Genomic DNA, 20,513 nt, shown 5'->3' on the forward strand with positions numbered 1-20,513 from the left:
GTATGTACGTTCGTGCACGACTCGAGCGCGTGCATGCATGTAGGCTATGCATGCGTGTGCGCGCAGACGGAGGATCGCCGAGCCGAGCCGTACCGTGCAGCAGGCACAAGCCGCTGGGCGCGCAGGAGAAGCCGCAAAAAATTACAGCAGCCGCTACTTGAAACTGCGAGGAAAGCAGAGGGAGCGTCGGAACTTCGGTGTACACGGTAAGAGCTGCCACGTCGGTTATTTCTCCTCTTATTCTCTTTAGAAAGAGCGGTTTGGATGCTTGTGGTTATTTTATTTCACATTTTTTTTCATCCCTTTTGTCTTTTTCCATCTCTCCATTTGGAGAGCCGGGGCGCACGCTGCATGGATGAGTGTAGCAAATGAGACAAAAGATCTGGTAGATATGATGGAGGGAGAAAAAAGAAGAAGAAGAAGAAGAAAGGAAGAAAAACGGAGCTGAAATAGAAAAAAAATTTCAACATTCAGAAATTAATTCTTCTTCTAGCCTCCTTTTCCAGTCGGAAAAAAAAATGTGCACGAGCTTTAAAGGGGTGTGTACAGTCTGGAGGAACACGCGCTTCACCCACATACACACTGATTCTGGTTTTTCACTTTTATTGAGAAAAAAAAGCGCTTTGACTGCGCACAGGCGCGTCTCCACCGCGCACCCCACGCTCTCTTTATCATTTATTTATTGGCTTTAAATTGTTTATGATTATATAATTTCCACCGGCTGCTAGGCAACGGAGAGGGGAGCGTTTTTGTTTTTTTTCCTCCTAATTTACAGCCAGTAAACAGTTGAACATCCAACAGTCCAGAAATAAGGAGAGAGCTCTTCAGCACGCCCCACCTCTTTGTCTGTGTGGAGGTGTGACACCATTTGGCTGCATGCACACACACACACACACACACACACACACACACACACGTCTCCAACCAGATTATGTCATGATTTGGATGAATTATTGATCTTATATTTCCGTTTTATTGGACTAAGAAGAAGGAGGAGGAGGATGCAGGATGGAGGAGGGGGAGATGGGGATTTGGGGGTACGTGGAGGGGTGGGGGGGGGGGTGATGGGGTATTGGGGGTGCACCTGAATACCCCCCCTCCCGGTACACACACGTTAAGCTTCATCCTTTTGCAGCCTTTCTGCTGCTGCTGCGTCGATGTTGGTTGTTATTTTTACCGCGAGTCAAACTTTATTAGCCATCCTCTGTCGGTTAATTGCCTGGTCCTTTGTTTGGCGCGGCACGCATGCGCACTAGGCGTAGGGTGTGGATGGGAGAGATGCTACCTTGCCTATCAATGGGATGCTGAGGAAGAGGAGGAGGAGGAGGAGGAGGATGGTGGGGGTTAAATTCTTGGTTTATTTATATATTTTTATTCCAGAGAAAAACGAGATTCTGGAAATAAAATGTGCTTCTAATGTGGCGGTGGGACCGCGTGTGTGTATGTGTGTATGTGTGTGTGTGTATGTGTGTGTGTGTGTGTGTGTGTGTGTGTGTGTGTGTGTGTGTGTTTTTCCTCCGTTTCTCTCGGTAGTGTGACGGTAGAGATGCAGACGGCGGCTGTTTGTGTGTGAATGGAGCCACAGTGCCGGTGCTGCTGTATCAGAATTACATTGTTTTTAACATCAGTGATGCTGCAGCCTATTGTTGCACCGCTGAGATCACCGATCAATAAACCGATTAATCAATAAGTCAGTTTCAAGAAAATCAATCAACAACAATGCTGATAATCCATTAATATGTTAAGTTGCTACAAACAAAATATTCTCTCAGATTGCAGCTTCTGTAATGCTGCTGCTGTTAATTAAATATATTTGGATTTAATGCAGATTTTATAACTAATCGATTAAACAAACAAACTCATCATCAATAATGGAAATAAGTTGCAGTCTTGCTCTACTGCACCTGAGAAGAAATAAACTTAAAACTCAGGTTAATGTATGCATTTATGTACAGTATGGATATATTAATATATTTAAATCACATTAACGCAGATCAATATGAAGTAACACTATAGATGTAATATTCTACTTTCTATCACTGATATTCGTATCATATGATGCAGCTGTGCTATTCAATACTGATCTTATAGTCAAATTATTGCATGTAATATGTTTGTTATGTCCCATTATGTTGCTGTAATATCCATCTAGTAATAATACTCTGTTTATAGGTATTGTGCTGCAGTGATGGAACGTAACTTAATACTTTTACTCACTCAAGTACAAATTTGAGATACATGTACTATGTATTGATTATTATTACTTTGCAGATTAACATTTTACATACAAAACATATACTGAACTGTACATATATATATATATATATATATATATATATATATATATATATATATATTATATATATGTAAGCAGGGGCCATTCTGCATATTGAGCACATTTACTTTTGATAATGAGGTACATTTACTTTTATGTAAGTAAGATCTGCAGTGTTTTTACATTGTGGTATTGTTGATTTTATAGTATATAATGATCCTACAGGTGTTTATAGTGTATCTGATGCACTCAGTTACCTTCATATGATTAAAGGCAGCTTCATATTTCCGCTGCATCGTTGTAACATCCCTCTAATATTGCAGTAAGGACTGAATTTCTGCCTGTGAAACTCAATATTAGAGCTGCAATGAGTTGTCGTTCAGTAGAAAATTAATCATCAACTATTCTGATGATCAATTAATCATTTTCAGTCGTTTTTTTTTTAAGAAAAAATGCTGAAATTCTCTTGTTCCAGGTCGTCCTCTGTGATAGTTAACTTCATATTTTTGGGACAATCAGGACAAAAGAAGACATTTTAGGTTGAATCTTTGGTTTTGGGAAACACTGATTGATATTTTTTCACCGTTTTCTGACATTTTTAAAGACCAGACGACTAATCAATTACTCTAGGAAAGAATTGACAGATTAATCAATAATGTAAAATGACTGTTATTTGCATCTCTACTCAGTAATGAGCTTTAATTCTCTTATGCTATAATTTGTGGTAAACCTAGAGTCTCAATAGACCAGTGTTACATCATCATGTTGAGGTTTAACTCTTTCAGGAAATGTTCAAACAGAAAAAAAAAAGTCATTAATATTGTGGACGTATGGAGCGTCCTGATTGGCTCATACACTCCCATGTGACTGTGATGTCTGACTCTGCCTGAGGACATTTGTCATATGTCTTTACCCTCCGTTACATACAGCATGTTGCCAGACGCTGACGTAGACATCAGCCGTCTATGAAACGTTAACCAGCTTTCAAAGGAAAAAATAAATAAAATCAGTGAATAAATAATAATAACTCATCTCTAAATATATTATTCCTTAAATATCTGAAAGGTACTTCATTTTGTGTTTGCAACAATAGCCTCCATATGAGCCATGTTATAAGATTACCGTGGTAACGGCAGTAATGATGGCTGTAGTAATGTGTCCTGACTGTCTGGCTGCTGATTGGCTCTCATAAATCCAGCTCTGTGTTCATTCATCTTGCTGGACGGAGACAAACAGAAACCTGATGAGAAGTTATGACTGTGACTCATTTATTACCGTCGCTGTCGGATGCTCAGGGTGTGTGTGTGTGTGTGTGTGTGTGTGTCAGACAGGAGAGTGGAGACATGGCAATGATACCTCGCTCGCCCTCTCCTCCTTTGTCTTTCTGTTACATGCTCTGTCTGAGTCCTTTGTGTCCGACACACATACGACTATATGACCAAAAGTATGTGGACAGAAAGTTAGGGTAGTCATAGCATAGATGTCCATATACTTTTGGCCACATGTAGAGTTTGTGTTTGTGTGTATGTATGTATGCGTGCGATGTATCCTTGCCATGTGTCCGCTCTCCTCTCAGGGACCCCCGCAGGTCTTAGAAGGTCGTCTCTCCGTGTGTCTTTGCGGCTCCCTCCCTCCCAGACGAAGACGTCAAGGATCAAAACAACAAAAGCACTCTTTGTCGAGGCTCCAACGAGTCATGTGATCAACGGGATCACTTTCATACGACGCGGCATTCATCTTAATTAAATCGCCAGCCTTCGTGTGATGCAGACGGAGGCTTGTTAACTAACAGCAGAGTAGATGAAGTGAAGACAATGGGAGGCTGCAGCTGCTGTGTGTGTGTGTGTGTGTGTGTGTGTGTGTGTGTGTGTGTGTGTGTGTTTAGAGGAAGGTGGGGAATGGATGCACTTGCAGGTTGAGTCATCACTACCACTGCTGCTACTACTGTTACTAATACTAGGAAAAAAAAATAGTTTTCATCATCATTTTATCTGCTTTTACATCTTAAAACTGTTTAAAAAAACAAGTTTCACCCAGTGATGTTAGATTATATCTTACTGATTTGATTTAGAAATGAGTTTCACTCTCTTCTTAAAGACACGGAAATCACTTTATCCCAATGGAATCGCTGCAATCTGTGGATTTGTTTGTGTATGCAACGTAAATCTATGTGAAGCTTCCTCAGTGAGTGAACAAATTCACACCAATGACCAAAAGGAAACCATCTCAACAATGTTGAACTTTGAGATAACAGATAACAGAGATAAAGTCCATAACAGCTATCTTACTAACTGTGTTGCATCATCCGGTTTTGTTTTATTTTGTCACAAACAAAACCAGCCGCAGTCAACGGCAGCCACTTTCCCTTTTTTGAAGAAAATTTGAGATAAAATGTATATTATTAGCAGCACTCCAGCTACAACAGCCACTACTGCTACAACAGGAACCACTATTGGCTCTGTTGAGAGTACTGTAACTGCAAGTCTGTTGGTGCATTTCCATCCTCCTGGTTTTATTCTCAATTTCAATTTGCGCTCGAATAAATTTGGCAAAAAAGTCTTTATGCTCGGCTGAGTTGGACAGATCGATGAATCAATCAAAAACAAAATCTGACAAAGTGCGATGGAAACAAACTGAGTGAATAAATGATGATGTAGATGAAGCATGTGACATAAACATCACTCAAGCTGTGTGGAGCGATGAGGAGACTGTAACCTTCCTCAAATTACTACATGAAACAAAGAGAAATGTCTTAATTTCTATCATATTTTCCACATGGTTTTCCATCGTTCTTCTCCTGCAACGGTTTAAAGGCCCCCGACTGGAAAATCAGCACCACCAACTCCTAATATTTGCATGTTGACAGAAACAAGCATTAAATCAAATGTTCTTTTACCAGTTTTCTGGAAATTCGGTTAAAATTTCCGCTACATTTGAATGGAAATCTGCCGAAGCTTGTACTTGCCGATCATCCAACACATGGCTGGTTACAAAAATGTGCATCATATGGAGAGATGACTCTGATATTTATGCTTCTGTGTATGTAAAAAAGTGTTAGAAATGCCTCTAGCACAACAATGACACTAACTAAAGCATCATAAAATACCATAGAGGAGACGTCATGGTGGTCTAAGATGCATTCTACCTTCTTGGGATGTTTGCTTCTCTCTGCCTTCACAGTTCCAGTCATATTCCCTACTATGTCCTATCAAATAAAGGCATAAAGTCCAAAAAATAGTCTTTAAAAAATTGACCTTAGAGATAACTTAACTCCTTAAAGTTTTACAATGTTAGAACTAAATGCAGGACTGCTGTATTAGATTTCAAAACAGTGCATAATGTTTCTGTTTTTCTGGTCACCCAGTGCCATGCTACAGTACCATAATCACAAGATTAATATTCAGTACTCAGTTTTATAATGACAACACTGGAACAGCTGTTGCAGGAGACGACGGCTCATGTTTGTTTTGAAGATAATTTAGTTTAGAACGGGGAAGTGAATTTCTTGGAAAGCGGCCACCGTTTTGCAGTCAGTTGTTTTATGTTCGTTAAACAGAGCAGATCACGGAGGTGTGAAGGTATAAAAGTGAAGTGTTGCCTGAGTGTTTACTTTCTCAGACTCCGATAAGCTGCAGAGGAAACGGAGTCAGCTGTTGTTTCAGCATTTGCAGCTTTTAAACTCGATAAGACGTTCAGACTCTGCGTGCCTCGGTCTGATAAGTGCTCAGTGTCTGTCACTGCATCTCGCTGGCCTGAGAAATGAGGAAGTTTTATATTTCAACTTCCTGTCAAAGGAAACACCGCATATTAAATGACCATAAAAGTTTATTTTGGTGTTGTTTATGCTGAAGATGCACGGGGTGAGGCGATCATCTGAATTTTTATTTGTGATTATGATGTCCCACTCAGGTCCTCTGTGTTACAGGAATAATTCTACATTAGCTTATAGCTTAGCATACCATAAAGACGATGCAGAGGTTAACAGCTGGCCTGGCTTTGTCTAACAAACGTCTCTAAAGCTCATTAACATGTTGTGTTTTATTTGTTTAACACGTACACAAACACAAATGTTAAAATGAGAAGTTGAGGTTTTAGTGGGAGTTACGCAGCATAACGACATGACTCCGTTGTTCACCAAGAATGTGAAACGTAGCTCCCTATACAATGACAAATTGTTGATATTACATTTCTGTTTGTGTGCAGTTTGAGATACTTTTTAATTGATGATCCTTAGAGGTGTTGGTAGATGTATTTTTGAACGTTGGTCAGAGCAGGCTAGCTGTTTCCCCCAGCTTCCGGCCTTAATGCTAAGCTAAGCTAATCACTCGTTGGCTCCAGCTAACACACCGACATTAGGGCGGTATCGACCTTGTCATCTAACTCTCAACAAGAAAGCAAATAAGTCTTTCCCCAAATTTCAAACTATTCATTTAAATATGGTTAATTATAAGCCAAATAAATGTAAAAATCTGAGTAATCCAGAGACATAACTGTGGACACTGTTCACAGTGCCACAAAAAATCCATTTACTATTATATTTGGGTTGACAGAGCTCTCAAAAGCTCTATAAATTAAATTATAACTCAACCATAGGCAATTATTGCCAATTAATAAAGTGGCAGCAATACGTATCAGCTCGTTTTAATGTTTGTCTGCCCCCTAGTGGCCAACAAGTGATTAATGCAGCTTTAAAAGACACACATACATATACAGAAATGTCCTCACAGTTCATGCTTTCAAGCATTACTAAGCTAAGAATACATTAGTGGAGTTAAAAGCTCTGTAACAATATCAGAGTGTTTATCTTTAATTATACTCCATCTAGAACAAGTACACACATCAGACATTTTATCTGCAAAATATCTCGACAGCTGTGCTTCAACATAAACATTTTCCAAAAGCTAAACTCGTGTGTTTGACCCGGGCTTTGATGTGTCTCGCAGTAAGTGCTTCTGCAGTTAAAGTGCAAGAAAATGAAAGTGAAAGTGGCGGGCCGGCTCCTCCTCGTGTCCCTGCTCGCTCCAGCGTTGGAGCTCGCTCCGGAGGTTTGACGGCGGTGCAACATGTCCTCGTCCTCGGCAGCTCTTTCACCATGAGCGCCATCTGTCACATCGCGCCTCGTCTTCCCGGAAATTACAGCTCAAACAGAAAGCGACAACATTATCTGATATGTACCCTGGCGGGGCGGGAATGAACTCGGCAATCTCAGCTCTCTCTCTCTCTCTCTCTCTCTCTCTCTCTCTCTGCTGAATTCCAAATCCACTCACTCACTCATTCAGTCGTCCTTGTGGATTTGAAATCATTTGGCGAGGGCGGATAAAGGGACAATCCGGGCGTATTTCTTTCACCCGACCTGTCGTCTTATCAGTGAAGGAGACTGATTTCATTCTGAAAGCAGAGCAGACACTGATAACAGTTTGATTGTTATGAGATTTTAATAGCCAAACAATATTATTTCAGACTAAGATAGAAAACCTGTCACTTGTTATTGCAAAGTAATTGCTATGAAAGAGAAACCAATTATGGAGTATTGTGAAGGTTTTCTTCACGCCTGTGCTAAAAAAAAAACATTTGTATAGAAATGTCACTTGTGGTTTTGTTGGTAGAGACTTTTTTTCACAGCAGCCTCAGGTTTGTTTACCACCTGAATGTAAATCTGCAGATACCAGAGCGGTAAAAAATCCTGAGAAAATCCAAACATCTGTGACATATTTGTCTCGTGATTTCATGAGTCTTGACTTGAGTGGAGGTATTTTCTGATATTGTATGCAAGAGTCAATAATTGACTGCTGGAATTTCCTGACAAACATCCAGAATGAATGTGAACCTCAATAAAAGTTCACGGTCGTAACTGCTGGCTGCTTAACATACAGTGGAGTGTGCGGCAGCCATTTTGTTTCAGCTTACCATTGCAACTGAACACAAACCTTTAACAATAGGACATTTCTAACAATGTAGCTGATGAAAATTGATTACATCAGAAATATTAATAATCATTTTAAGCTGATAATTTCACTATAGCATGTTCATGGAAATCCTTTAACTTATTGCTTTTTAATATTTACTTAAAGGGGATATATCATGCTTTTTTTTTGATTTTCTTATGATATCAGATGTTAAACATGTAAAAATGCTCCCTGCAAGTCAAAAGCCAGTTCTTCAACCTGCTCTGAGTGCTTCGTTTGCAAAGTTACTTCTACTTCCTCCTTGTGATGACGTCAGATTGTTTGCACATGCCCACAAACGGCCGTCCGTTCCCTAGTGTTTGTTGCTAAGGTTGTTGCTAAGGTTGTTCCACGTGTTTTTTGCATTGTCCATATTTTAATACAAAGCCTCTTTGTTTTCTGATCTGCTTATGTTTGATCTGTTAAATTGTTGTTACTGCGTTACCGGTAATCTACTTACACCAACGTGCGGAACAATAATTCTAGCGTTTGAGTTCCACCTGGAACATTTTGGCAGCGCACCACTTAGCTGTAGCATGCGGGTAGCGTGCTGAGGGGTGTACGCTCACCAGCTTAGCAACATTACCCTGGTTACCCATACTCATGTAGTGTCGCTGCCGTCATTATCATTAAAATATACGCTGTTATCCCCGTATTTAAACGATATTGCGCCTCCTCCGTCCCCCTCCCCTCTCTGTGACAGTCGGCTAGAACTGGACTTACACTCAATTAACTACTATTTATGCTTATTAACTGCTAGTTAGACTGAGTTTATCCACTCTTGTTTTATTTGTTCGTGTTGACCACACCCCCCGTCCATTATCAGAGACCCAGCTTTTAATTGACTACCATCTTTTGTTCAGGGTAATATGGTGAGAAGGTTTTTTTTAACTGTAAATTAAGATATTCCAGTAGAACCCCAGAATATAATAATATAAAATAGAGCTGGAAATGTATGTGATACGGTCCCTTTAATATTATGTAATGTACTTTATTTATTTTCTCCATATCGTTATTGGTTGGTCCACCAACTGAAATGTCTTATTTTGTCTTGATCAACAATCCAAACCCAAAGAATCCAGTTTACTATCATGTATGATGAAGAAGCACAAGCAAAAGCATAAAATTGTCACATTTTAGAAGCTAAAAGCAACACATCTTTTGGCATATTTGCTTAAAAAATTACTAAAATGATTATTTGATTATCAAAATAGTCGCTGATTAATTTTCTGTCTATCAAATGATTGATTGATTGACTCGCAGCTCTAGACTGTTTACTTTTAGGGTAAAATGCTTGTGCAAAATGTGTGTATTTTACTGAAATCGTTTTGAAATTGTTCATATAATCAGGCCAAAAATCAGCAAGAGAAATGTCCTTCCACAAACAATCGATGTCTAACAGAACAGGAGAAATTTCTCCTCTAAACATACTGTATTTGGTTCAAAATGGAGGACACTGAGATGCATTTAAAGCCAACGGACAGCTCGGCATGATAACAGAGCCACGAATAAAGAGCCAAGAAAAAGATTTTCTCATATAAACACTCAGATTAAATGTAGTCTCTCTATAAAAGACCATGTTTTCTCTGCTCAGATCAAGAGGCCTTTTAGTGGCAACTCCTGCAAATGTTGGAATAAATAAATAAAAAAACCCTGTAAAAACTGGACAAACATTATTTTATTCAGCAGTCACAATGAATATGTTTGAGCTGCACAGCCTTCAGCAGCCGTCAGCAGCCGTCAGCATCTTCTCTCCTCCTCTGTCTGTATTTCCTTCTGTAAATCTTTTGAAGAGTAACGAATCTTGGAAACCGGTACCGACGTTTCTCTTTTTTACGTGAATCTTAAACAGTCAAGAGCCAAACGTCTGAGAATAATGAGATGGAACAACAGAGTTTAGACTCGTAGGTGCTCGGCCTCCTCACGCCTGTGTTGCAGTCCCAGTTCTGTCAGCTCCCATCAACCAGAGAGAAGCTGACGACGAGAAGAAAAATTACAAGAATATCTCTCAGCAGGTTTTTTTTTTTTTTTTTTTTTTCCTCAAGTGCGAGACATGATCAAGGGCTTGTCTGAAACACTCAGTGCTCTGTGTGTGTGTGTGTGTGTGTGTCTGTGTGTGTGTGTGTGTGTGTGTGTGTTTCTGCATGTTAACAATAAGGGTATTATTTTACAACGTTGTTATATTAGTCCATATTTGATTATACCAGAAATATAATTAATTCACATTTCAGTGACATTTGTAAAATTAATTACCTTGTTTTTAATTAGATTTTCTTTAAAACTGTATGTTTTTATTTTTAATGTTTTTTTTAATTAACTGATCATTTGAAACATTTCTTTATTTAAAATTATTTATTTAAATAAAAAAAATTATTATTTTACTTTTTATTCACTTAGAAAATAATCATATGACAATTTAATATTTGAATTATTTTAAAATATATTTTGAAAAATAATACATTTAAGTAATAAATAAATTTTATGTATTTATTAAAAAGTCCATATTTATAAAATAATTTATTTTTTGAGATTCAATTATTTTCTAAAATATTACTATTTCATTAATTAATTTCTTTTACTGTCCCTGATGCCTCAAACATACATCAGAAATTATAATATATAAATCAGTTAAAGGCGCAGTGTGTAGAATTTAGTGGCATCTAGCAGAACGGACTTGGCAAAAATGGAATATAATATTCATAAGTATGTTTTAATTAGAAAATAATCCCCAGAAAATAAGAATTGTTGTGTTTTTGTTACCTTAGAATGAATCCTTTATATCTAGATAGGGAGCGGATCCTCTTCCATGGAGGCCGCCATGTTGCACCGCCATGTTTCTACAGTAGCCCAGAACAGAGAGGGCCTTTTGCATTTTTCGCGAGTTTCACCTCCACTGTAGGTTCTCCTACATGCTTGGAGGGTGGAGGGTGGAAGATGGGGGGATGTATTCATTTGGTTGCAATCTGCAACCTCACCACTAGATGCCACTAAAACCTACACACTGGTCCTTTAAATAATTATTTTTATTTTATTAAATTATGAGTAAATAATGTAAAATAATATGTAATTCATTCAAATGTATGACATTAATTAATATAATTCAATAAAATATACTAAGTAGATAAAAAATAAATATTAACATCAAGTTAACAACACATAATTACATACATCTTACTTGAATAAAGTTCAGAGTTTCTTGAGATGACATTTTAGTGGCTGCTCGGCTATAACACACCAACACACCAATTAGAGCCGTCTAGACTCTGTGTGCCCTGTATCCTCAGTGAGTTCAGTCTGCCTGCACAGTGCTGGATAATGTGTGCCCCCCCCCCCCCACCCTCTCTTCCCGGCCCCCCCGGCTCTTTTTGGGGTTAGCTGGAGTTTAGAGTCGACTTTGTCCCGTCTCCTCGTCTGGCCTGCCACCCAGCGTCAATGACTGCAGGGCTGTCCTCTCCCTCTCTCTCTCTCTCTCTCTCTCTCTCTCTCGCTCTGTCTCTCTCTCTCTCTTGCTGTCTCATAGTTGTGGCTCTGGACAGCGGACGCCCGCCACGTCCAATTTCGCTCTACCGGCGTCTGGCTGTGAGCTGCCGACGCAATGGTGACAGGGGTCATTTAGATGCAACGCTGAGAGGGCCAGTTTAGCCGGCCAGCCCAGTCGCACAGACACACACACACACACACACACACAGACAGACAAATGCAGGAAAACAAGGCTGGGTTGGATGTTTGAGTTTGCAACTCTGATATGTTTGTACAGTACAAGAAATAGGATGCAGTAAGAAATAGATGCAGTTGTGTTGTTAGATCTCAGCCTGAAGCCAGTTTTTCTTTACTGCTGCGTCTGTGTCCTTAAAGCTGAATCCTGTTTCTGCTGCCATTTTAAGGTCACAACCACAGTTTCCTTTGTTCAGTTTGAGCTCTGGTTGGAAACCAGGCAAAAGATCGTTGACAAAAGTCTCATGACTCTTGTGACAAAAGGTCATTTCTGCTGACCTGTCATCACATTTCGGTAGAAGAGGAAGTTCTTCTCTGGTGTTCACACTTAAGAATTAAATAAAGGCTTGTTCCCTGTAATTGGTGGTTGCTGACTTCTTTTTTTTTTTTTTTTTTGCTTTTGACCTCTTAACATTAAGCAGTGTCTACTTTTGATCCCTCCTCTCAGGCTGCATGCTCTATTAGTCTAGTAGAGCTGAACATAGCTAGCTACAACCTTTCTCTGTTCAAACTGTTGCAATCTGCTCGCAATAAACTAAATGTCAGAAAATAGTATACTGTTTCTTTTTTGCTGGTTTTCTATGGCCGACTTGCTCATCTGTCCTCTGCACATGCCCAGTAGGAGGAGAATTACCCTTTTTTTAAATGGGAATGGAGGTATTTGCAGAAACAACCTGAAACTTCTGCTGTTTTTTGCTTGAAAACAGCATTTTAAAGTTTAGCCGACTTCATGTAGACGTAGTCTCAGTTAGAAGAACACTATTGTCTTAAATACATTGTAGGTAGTAAACCAGGGATAACAAACTCAGATCAAGAATACACATGAATACAGTATAAAACAGGGGGTGTCCACATACTTTTGGCCATGTACTTTTGGCCATACATCTTTTTTTTTCTTCCTACAGTTTTTTTTTTGAATAATGAAGGTAAAACTGAACAAAAGTGTTAAAAAATGTATTTTATTTTCTCTCATTTCATATCCTTCAGGGCTGTAGTCTTCTGGTCGATTGGTTGGTTGATATACTTTTGTCCGACCATCTCATTGGTTGAACAATCGCTGTTTTTACACCTGTGCGGCGTCCAGGGCTTCTAATCTCCGAAAGTTTAACAAGAAGATAGTGCTGTGTTTGTTTATGAGGGCAGATAACTCTGGTTCACACTCACACAACATGGTAGGTGGAAGTAATGCACCTTATGACCAATAAATCAACCAATCGATTGGTTGAAGACTAGGTACGATTTCAGTCAACCGAGATTTTCTGTGGTTGACTACAGCCTTAGTATTCTTGCAGGGGTCGGCCCCGAGGTCAGGAATCACTGAGTTCACTCAGTGCAGTTCTCTGCAGACTGGTGTTTTCTTGTGCAAGAAGAGTTTTATTCTCACTTGGCAAGATGAACTGAACTAAATGATGAAACACTGCAGAGTTCAAATAAACTGCAGCAAACATGCTAGTTGTAAACACAGCCTTGGATATGTGGTTATAGTAAATGGAACAACACCACCTGCTCTGATATCTTTGCGGCAGTTTGAGCGTTTGAAAATGTACAGATTAGCGTGATAGATTTACTGCTAGTAGGAACTAAAGAGGGAAGTGAGTGTTACATGTGTGGGCAGCAGCAGCACTTGATACAAGCTGTTTTTATCTTGTTTGTGAACTCCTCGAACTTAACGTCTCAGGGAATCTTTCTCTCCCTTTACGTGTCACATTTATGGAAAGATATTAAAGATGATTCCGGTGAAGGTGCTTTATGTTGTCCTTGCACCGGGCTTCTAGCTGGTAAAGCGGATCATAAACATCACAGAAAAGTCCCCAGAAAGCAGTCGGGAGTTATTCCCTCCGTCTCTTGGCTCTGTGGCAGGAGGGGTAGAGCGTCAGAGGGACTTTTATAACAGTCAGCTTGTGTCTTCAGTTCAGATTTCATATTTTAAATACTGTAAAATTACCAAAAAACACAAAACTTTGACTGTGTAACACATAAATATTCATGGAAGTTGGAGTATCATTTTATCATTTCATCAATAAATTATTGTTCATTCATTTTAACTGCAATTATCAACACACCAGACCATCGCTGAGAAGACCTCTACAGGGCACTTGATAATGTTAGCAGTCATTTTGTTGCTTTAGTGCATAAAACCAGGGAGTCTTAGTTACAAGTAATCACCCTTTAACTACATAGTTTCATGATTATTTCACTGAGCATGTTCAGGAATGCGGTTTTGGTTACAGAGCTTCGCTGGCTTGTTGTGCGACATATCAAGACCTCTTGACTTTGTATTTAGTTCTTTACAATTTACAATGTAGCACAAAGTCAAGAGGTTGTGATATGTAACACAACAAGCTAGTGAAGCTGTAAACAGAACCACGTTCCTGCAAAATAACTTTGACAAGAAATAACAGACGAGACATTGTTCATATTGGATTAGCAATCTTTGGCAAGTTTCTAGTCTCTGCAAATTGATTTATTTTCTGCACTGGAATGGAAACCGATGGCAACTCAAAACCCATTTTAAAACTGATATTGTGCTTTGGACAATGATTGGCAGTCATGCAAAGCATGCGCACAATTTGTAATTAATGAGCTGAAACATGCAAAACAACTGATATTCTCTGTTTCCCAGCAGAATTTCTTGTTCTATTCCCAGTACTTTCTCAAAAATGTCACTTGGCTCTGATCCATTCTGAGAAACCCGCTCTGCTCACCAGTGCAGCCCTGCAGAGATATTGATTGATGTTGGACCATGTCTGGCTCCGGGTGGAAGCTGTTGGGCCTCAGGGATCCGTCCAGACAGATGGAAAAGAGGATGGTGTGGGATACTGGGATGGCAGAGCTGCTAGTGGTGGGCTTAAAGCTGCAGTGCTATTGATTGACACAGGAGATAGAGCCCTCCGAAGGCGAGCTGAAAGCAAGACAAAGAGAAGAGAAATATTCTGCTCTAAAACAATCCTCTGGTGGTTTTAGTAGCCAAATGGAGCCTCTATCCTTTCGTGATATGTGCAGATTATATCTACCTCTGTAATACTTGTAGCACTCTCACTGGACCTTGACAGTGGTTCTGGAAACAGCAGATAAGCAGTAATTAGACTTATCCCCACTCCAGTATCTTACCCTATCATAGAAAAAAATGATCTACCTCTCTGTCTGGATGTATTTTTTCTCATCGGTTTGCTCCTCACTTTTGGTTGTTTGTGGTGTTGGTAATAATGTCATGACGTCACTTCCTGTCTAACTTCTGTTCCACTAGTTTCTGTAACGACTGATCCACATCGCCTACCCGAACAACTCATGTGTGCTGCGGAACCTCTTGGTTTTCATTTCAGCGCCCATGTTAACAGGTTAGAGCAGACACACAGCCTGAGTGAGCAGCGTGGCTCAGGTGCGGCTGGAGCTGCACTGCAGCGGTGCGTCATATAGAGTTTCAGGATTGAGACTATTTAATTCTGCGTGAGGCTCGCAGTTCTCAGAAAAAAACAGACCAGTGAAAATGATCTGTTGATAGTCATATCAGCATCATTTATCAGCATCATTATCATACCAGCAACATTACTGACACCGCTCACTATAGTTTCAATGTCTATCTGTAGAATATGTCACAGACATGACAAAAACATTTTTTTTTTTACAATTGAGCACAAACTTCTTAACCTTTTTCTGTCTAAATATAAATGAAATTTATAATGAAATGAAATGAAACATTCTATCACTGATGGCCAAGATAGGGCTGCCAGTAGCAGCGCTGCAACAGTAACGCAGTCTGTGTGGTCACCACATATGTGCGAGTTGAAGCAGTTCAGTGAGGTAACCATCATGCACAGGTAAAGGTAGGCAGTGTGTCCTGGCCATAGCTCAATGCAATCTCTCATTCAGTATTTCTTTGATTTGCCTTAATAAAAATATCAAATGTGTTCCTGGAGTTTACTTTCCATATTCTAAGACAACACTTCCTTTCAGAGGTTGAAACCACCCTGAGCACAGAAAAAACCACAAGCACTGTAGCTCACTATTTACTACATTGTAACTCGGTTTGGTTCATATCCATAAAACTCCCCAATGCTTTCTTCTAAAGTCATTTTTTCACCTCACTAGTTGTAATCTCTCCTGTCTAGAAACTTCCACAGTGTTCGCTCCTCTCTGTCCTGCTGTTTCAGTCACTTCTCAAGCAAAAAAGTCAAACTTTCTTTGGTTTCACCTCCTTAAATGGGAGAATTTGTGGCTTTTCTTTGGTTAGTGATACAGATATTGTTGGGTTTTTGGACAGCTGAAAAACAAGGTATTTGAAAATGGACAAATTTTTTTGATATTTTTGACATTTTATTGACCAAACAATTAGTCGAGAAAATAATCAGCAGATTAATCGATAATGAAAATAAGGTGCAGCCCTTGTTCACAAGTGTAGTTTCTAAGGTACCTACTGTTGCATTTGCTGTAAGCTGCTCTGAAAAACAATGTTAGAAAAATGAAAGATGTAAATGTGATCGCCCCTTCTGGGTACATCAGCTGAACACAAACAAATCTCTGCAAATCTCAAACCAATCAGGAGGAATCCTGACATCACCTCTAACCTACAGAGCCCAGAGCTGTACGCACACTGTGTCTTTTCAGACTTTCACAATCTCATGTTTCCTGATCTTGCTTCCTTTTTATTGTTGTTTTGCCTGTTTATTGGACCTGTGAGGGTTCGTCTCAGGAATCCAGATGGTACGATGTCTGGAGAAGAAGGAGGAATCCAAAGTAGATGGGTTGAGTTTTAATAGTCTTTTTCTCAAACCACCTCTGCTTGTCTCTAACAAATATCTACTTATTGATAAACCCATTCTTAGAATCATATGACTGCAATTCCTTTATACGTGTGACACTGCCTGTTAAACCTTCCCCATCTCTTTACTGACACCGAACACCAGTTCAGGATTTCAGGTATTCTTTTGTTCTCTATGTGTACTTAAACAAGACAAAAACAGGAAGGTATTCAAATAATGCAAAGAATAAAGTTGCTGTATATTCTCGATAACATGCAAACACAGCTGAGTACACAGTCTTTACTTCTCCTCATCACACCGTCCATACTACATAATACAAACAGTGGTTATGGCTTGCCTCTGTGTGCTTATTTAAATAAGTTTTTTTTAATATCTTCTATGTTTGAATTAGCGGACTCAGTTTTAAAACCCGCACAATGCATGTTGTTGCATATTCAAATCAATTTGAATATGTTTTGTGTGTATGGGAAAGCACTGTTTGCTAAATGGCCACATTACAGGTACATCAGGTTGTTCCCACAGGTTGCCAGTTCAAAGGTGAACAAGTAATCCCAGCAAAAGGGCTGTCGCTTCACCTGTTTTTACCAGCCTTCATCGTGATATTAGTCAAAACTGTCCAAAAAAAAAACACCCAGCTTGCCAGGCGGGAGGGCCTTCTCATTTAAATTCAACAGCGCCTACGAGGAAAGATGCAGAGACGAGATCATGATTCCTTTGAAAGTACACAAACCGAGCGCTTGACAGCACTCAAAGTCTCCTGTCTTAACAGCGTGTATCTGAGGCTTGGCGGCGGTGGCAGTGTGTGTTGGGAGGAAGGATTATTGGCAGGAGCCTGTGATGGAGTGGAAGATAGAACTGGCTGTCACAACAGTTTGGGAAAAGTCCCTTTGAAATGACAGAGAGGACTAATGCATCCACCCTGCGCTGTCTCCAACTCCTCCCAGGGTCCATTTTGGTTTGTGGTTTATGATGTGCACTTTATTGCAGCTTATCTTACATGTACAGCATGCACTCCTGCTCAAAATGGCTGCCGTGAGGACTGATCAGTGAGGCTCTGTAAGGCCTTCAGTAAAAGACCATCATGCAACATCTTTCCAGATGACAGCATGAACACATCAAGGTGTAAACAAAAGGAAATGAAAGTCCAATACGGAGATTGTATCATCAAGATCTGAAAAACGAAGATTAGAAAAACAAGTCAGATAATTAGAGAGCACATTTTGTCAGGACAAACTGAGGAGAAAATGGGCTTCACATGAAACTAAATGTTTTACGGAGACGAATGAATTCAGTCGTTGATAATCCAGCGACACACTGCGGCCGCTAATTTGCATCCTCGTGCCCTTGTCGCTCGTCTCAGACACGGTGACACAAAACTAAAACACTGCATTTAGTCTGGAAGCTGTTTTTCCATTTCCACGCCTGATTTATTATAGTGTGAATGAAATTGACCCAACAAGCTTCGTGACAATGTCACTGAATCAGACACTGTGTCACTGTGCATTTAAACCAGGCTGACTATCCATGTTTATTATGCTGCATTCACATTACGTAGGACAGAATGTAGCGATGGGAAATATTCCCACATTTGGGACTTCATGTCATTTAACTGAAGACAGTTATGATTGCAAGCTTGGTCATATCAAGGTTAAACATAACATTGTCAATTAGTCAATATAACACTATCTCCATTGGATATGGCTTTAATTACCTCAAATTATGGACTTTGGGTGACATGAAGCATCCATATTTGCTTTTTTCAGGCACTTCCATATTATATTGGTTGGATATATTGGAGTTTTCCCAGTTATAATTTAGCAAAGTTTATCTTGACTACTACAGCCACTGCTAATGCCAACTTCAATGAGAATTAACTTGCTTTTAAGCAAAAAAGAAAGCCCAAATTATACTTTCTACATCTGCATTATGACGTTCAGGGCCACATAAATTGTCATCTGCTCATCTTTGTGCAGACATCTACAAAATGTGTTCAAAGTTTATCATTTTAATTTAATTGGAGTATACACACCTATACTGCATTTTTGAGTATATTAATCTCTTACCAGGCACCCCCATTTTTGTGCACAAGCTCAGAAATAATGTATCCAAAATAAGAAGCTTACTGTTCTTTTACCCCTTTTGATTACAATCATAACCCTGGTCTCATTTAAAAGGTAAATCTTTATATTTTACAATCAAAAAGTCAGAATGAGTATAAATATTCCTGAAAATAGTGCCGCCAAGGCAAAAGTGTCACACGGGTGGGACAGTGTTATTTAACAGGTGAAGGACTGAGGCTGCCAGTATACTTTTTCAGAGGTGCTTGTTGGATGGTTGAATAACTTATATAAGATAGAAACTCCCCACCCCCCACACCTTTCTGTTTCTTAACTTTCCAAATCGACGATGTGACATTCGCACCCACTTCTCGCCATAATTGGCCCGCTGAGCGGAGGTGAGAAAGGAGTCAGGGTTCGAACTTCTTGCAACTATTTCTGTCATTTTCACGTGAACAACTGAGTGCAGTCCTTCAGGGAGAGACTGTCTGAAAATGTATGCTGTCATCCCATATTTAAATGATAAATATCATTATATAAATATCAGGCGGCAACTACCATGACTTGAGCTGAAATATTGTCGCAATATTTCTAGAGAAAGTCGAGTTTCATGTTGCTTGATATACGATACCTGCCCTGTTAGCACAATTTAGCTAAGGTCGCTAACGTTAGCCCAAGTGTGCAGCGCTCTGTGTTCCCAGTAAGCTAGTGTTAGCTTGGGTCATAGGTAGTAGGAAGGTCCTGGCTCCAAATGGAAAAAATGGCGCCAACCACAAGCTGCAACTCTGGGCTTCAAACCATCTTTATGACATTCAACTTTTCAGTCCGTCTTTGGGTGTAGCCATTTGAAACAATGGTATACAGTTTTTATTAGCGAAGCTGACCCCTTATGGCTAGTTGACAAACTGCAAATATAAAAACAATCATTAGGGAGCACAGGCAGCTGTTAATCACAGTACACTTGGTTCTGTGTGGGCTTAGTTAAAACAACCAGCTGTTATAAAACATTGAGGACCTCCAATATGGCTGCCAGAGGATGCATTAAATCATCTGAAAGAACTTAAACATTAACAAAGACAACACAGAACAGCTGATCCATGACACACTGTTTCTGTTAGTCTGACACAACACTGGTCATTGTGGTTGTCGACTGTTTTTCTGTAAATCAGGGAGTGAGCAGACAATGAGCCTTGATAGGAAGTGAGATCTGGTCTGTACTGTACGTCTGACTAAGACAGTCGATCAGACCATGACGTCAAGCGAACACTGAGTGGTCATGATTCACGGAAAAGTATTTAAAAATATTTTCTTTAAAAAAAACGCCTGCAAATCATGGTACAGACATTTATAGACATCTGACTCAAACCGTGTCTTTCGGTAAGTTGTGGGGTTATGTGGAAATATAGCTGTCAAAGTAATTTAGGAGCAAAAAAATAATTAATCATACAAAAACACGAGAATTGTCGTATTTCAAAACAGATGATTGCAAATTTAAATCCAGATTGCAGTGCTGCCAGAACTGCAGTGTACTGTAAATTGTATGCTTGTTGTGACTACAGCATTATTAATCTTTTTATGGTTATGTTTAAACACTGGAAGCATTTGTTTAAGGTTAGGGAAAGATCATGGTCTTTGTTTAATACAGAAAAAGTCCACAGTGACTTGAAGCGCAACATGTGTATGAACATTTAAGTGAAACCACAATTTTTCATCAACCAAAGTGCTTTTGTTGCCTAAACCTGGGTTTGGGTTAGGGTTAGGG

General features: G+C 39.5%; 1 protein-coding gene across 1 annotated transcript in view; it reads left to right on the top strand.

Annotated features, from left to right (window-relative positions):
- Nucleotides 1-50: 50 nt before the first annotated feature.
- basp1 (brain abundant, membrane attached signal protein 1) overlaps nucleotides 51-20,513 on the top strand; it is a 64,230-nt gene continuing 43,767 nt past the window's right edge. Inside the window, exon 1 of the mRNA XM_067606798.1 lies at nucleotides 51-206. The gene's annotated coding sequence lies outside the window, so the exon portion shown is untranslated. The remainder of the gene's footprint in view (nucleotides 207-20,513) is intronic.

Source organism: Thunnus thynnus, chromosome 12 (assembly GCF_963924715.1).
Source record: "Thunnus thynnus chromosome 12, fThuThy2.1, whole genome shotgun sequence".
In the NCBI taxonomy this organism is placed as follows: domain Eukaryota; kingdom Metazoa; phylum Chordata; class Actinopteri; order Scombriformes; family Scombridae; genus Thunnus; species Thunnus thynnus.